We start from the raw sequence: 2500 nt of genomic DNA, 5'->3' as shown, positions 1-2500 counted from the left end.
GGCCCATCCTCCCTCGGTCGACGGCCAGGGCCGACCTTCACTTTCATTACGCCTTTAGGTCTCGCGACAAGTCCCAATGACTCGCGTACATGTTAGACTCCTTGGTCCGTGTTTCAAGACGGGTCCTAAGAGTACCCAAAGCAGTAGCGTCGCCGACCGGTATCCGTCCCCCGTGAGAGAGACGTTCGCAGGCCTGTCGAAGGTGATCCGTACTTTAACCAACAGCGGGCCAGGACCGGGGACGGCGCAAAGTCCGTAACCTCCGAGTACCGTGGCGCGCGCTTGCGACGGCCTCGACGCACCGTGTAGAAGTGCGGCCTGATACCTTGCGCGTACCGCCGAGCAGCCGGCCGGGCGACCGAGGGTTTGTCGCGTGCCGTTTTACCGGCGACGCGACAGTCACCGCACCCGGGCCGTAGACCGACACCCAGCGGGTCGCGACGTTCTACTTGGGGAGAAGTGCACGACGACGACAGCCGGACATCGGCGCACGGTAGCGTGCCCGCGCGCGAGCCGCGAGGACTCCGCGGGACATCGCCCACCGACGCGAAGCCAGCGCCGCTGACGATGAATCTCCCCGTTCGATCTTTTGGGTTTCTTAGGTTTACCCCTGAACGGTTTCACGTACTCTTGAACTCTCTCTTCAAAGTTCTTTTCAACTTTCCCTCACGGTACTTGTTCGCTATCGGTCTCGTGGTCGTATTTAGCCTTAGATGGAGTTTACCACCCACTTAGAGCTGCACTCTCAAGCAACCCGACTCTAAGGAGAGATCCTCCCGAGACGCGCACACGGTCGCTACGGGCCTGGCACCCTCTACGGGTAAGTGGCCCCATTCAAGATGGACTTGGACGCGACGCGACGCCTCGGGATAAGCGGATCCTCCCAAACACCACATTTCCCTGCGGCGGAACCGCGGGATTCGGTGCTGGGCTCTTTCCTGTTCGCTCGCCGCTACTGAGGAAATCCTAGTTAGTTTCTTTTCCTCCGCTTAATAATATGCTTAAATTCAGCGGGTAATCTCGCCTGCTCTGAGGTCGTCAGAGTTTTGTAGAGAAACTCTCTACAAAGTGATATAGAGAGATAGAGGGAGTGTGCGGTGGTGGAGTTATTGCGCTAAGTAGTATCATTATTGTTTGTTAACTACTACTATTGTTAGCGGTAACGCACCGACCGATATTGCGCGCGCGGCACAATCTAGTCTTGTTTCGCGGGGACGCGAGAGAGGAGATAGATATATTATAATATCGTTTTGCGCTTCTTTTCTTCCGTCCCTCTAACTTCCACGATTATAATAACACGGCGCGGCGTAATTATGATGCGCGCGCGCGCGTGTATATATATAACGGGCGCGGTATGGAATCGATTCGACGAGTACACGACGACGCGTGCCGGTCACAATCTTCGTTCGAAAATTTCGTGGACTCGGACACGCGGTCGGCTCGCGATTCATCCGCTTTTTTAAGGGTGGATTTCTCTCGCAATTTCTCTCCCTCCGCGTACCGCCGGACGACGACTGTGCGCGCGCCGCGGTTTCCCTTCTCCATATATTTTTACCGTAAGGTATCTCGCGCCGCGAGATAGGAGGCGAAGCCTCGCGTGTAATAAAAGGCGCGGTATCGCGCGAGCGCGCTGGCGCACCGAGAGACCGAGAGAGAGTCGCACAGCGCGACGACGCGATCGGAAGAGACAACGACGCGCTAGAAAGACGGACGCAGCAGAATGTGCTGCTGCGCCGCTTTCTTTTTGCATTTTATTCGCCAACTACGAGATCACTCGTAGAGAGCGAGATCATTCGAGTGTCGCGCGTCGTTCGTCGTCGTTCCTCTCGCTTAAACTTTTCGCATATTCTCTCGTGTGTCGTCGTTGTGTATATCTCCGCCGACAACTCTCTCCATATCATTCGACAGCCTCCGGGCGCCGCTCGCGCGCGCTTCGCTATCCTTTAAACGCTTTGTGCGTACACGCGCGCCTCTCTCCTCCTCTTTATAACTCCTCTCGCTGCACACACCTTCGGTGTCATTTCAGACGACGCCAATCGACGACGGCCTCTCGTCGAACCCGTCGCCAATACATACTGGGAGGGTGACAAAGAGGCTCTAGTCTCTCTCGGGCGAACGTCCAACGATCGCTCGTACGCCGTTTACGCAATGCGACGGGGGCACAGCGACGACAGCCGACGACATTTCGTCGTTTCACGGCTACGCCGTGGCTCGTCAGCTTGCGTAAGGGCGCAAGCAGTTTAGGTTTGTTAAAACGACCCTCAGCCAGGCGTGGTCCGGGAATTGTATCCGTGGACCGCAATGTGCGTTCGAAATGTCGATGTTCATGTGTCCTGCAGTTCACAAGTTGACGCGCAATTAGCTGCGTTCTTCATCGACCCACGAGCCAAGTGATCCACCGTTCAGGGTAATCGTTTTTCATTCGTCGCGTTCGTCGAACGCTTCACAGTTCATCCATCGTGGTCTCCACTCCGAAGAGTGAGAGAAAATCGTGGCTCTT

At 56.1% G+C, this 2500-nt stretch overlaps 2 non-coding genes across 2 annotated transcripts in view; both read right to left on the bottom strand.

Annotated features, from left to right (window-relative positions):
* LOC145969562 (large subunit ribosomal RNA) overlaps nt 1–1038 on the bottom strand; it is a 4074-nt gene extending 3036 nt beyond the window's left edge. Inside the window, exon 1 of the ribosomal RNA XR_014438168.1 lies at nt 1–1038. This exon is cut by the window's left edge and continues 3036 nt beyond it. This is a non-coding gene — a ribosomal RNA (large subunit ribosomal RNA).
* A 1217-nt stretch (nt 1039–2255) lies between these two features.
* LOC145969561 (5.8S ribosomal RNA) lies at nt 2256–2410 on the bottom strand. Its single transcript, XR_014438167.1, has one exon. It is a non-coding gene; the product is annotated as a 5.8S ribosomal RNA (ribosomal RNA).
* Nucleotides 2411–2500: the final 90 nt, after the last annotated feature.

Source organism: Camponotus vicinus, unplaced genomic scaffold (assembly GCF_025532165.1).
Source record: "Camponotus vicinus isolate PSW18456_S1 unplaced genomic scaffold, iyCamVici1.0 SCAF_31, whole genome shotgun sequence".
In the NCBI taxonomy this organism is placed as follows: Eukaryota; Metazoa; Arthropoda; class Insecta; order Hymenoptera; family Formicidae; genus Camponotus; species Camponotus vicinus.
This window is presented reverse-complemented; position numbering and strand designations above follow the sequence as displayed.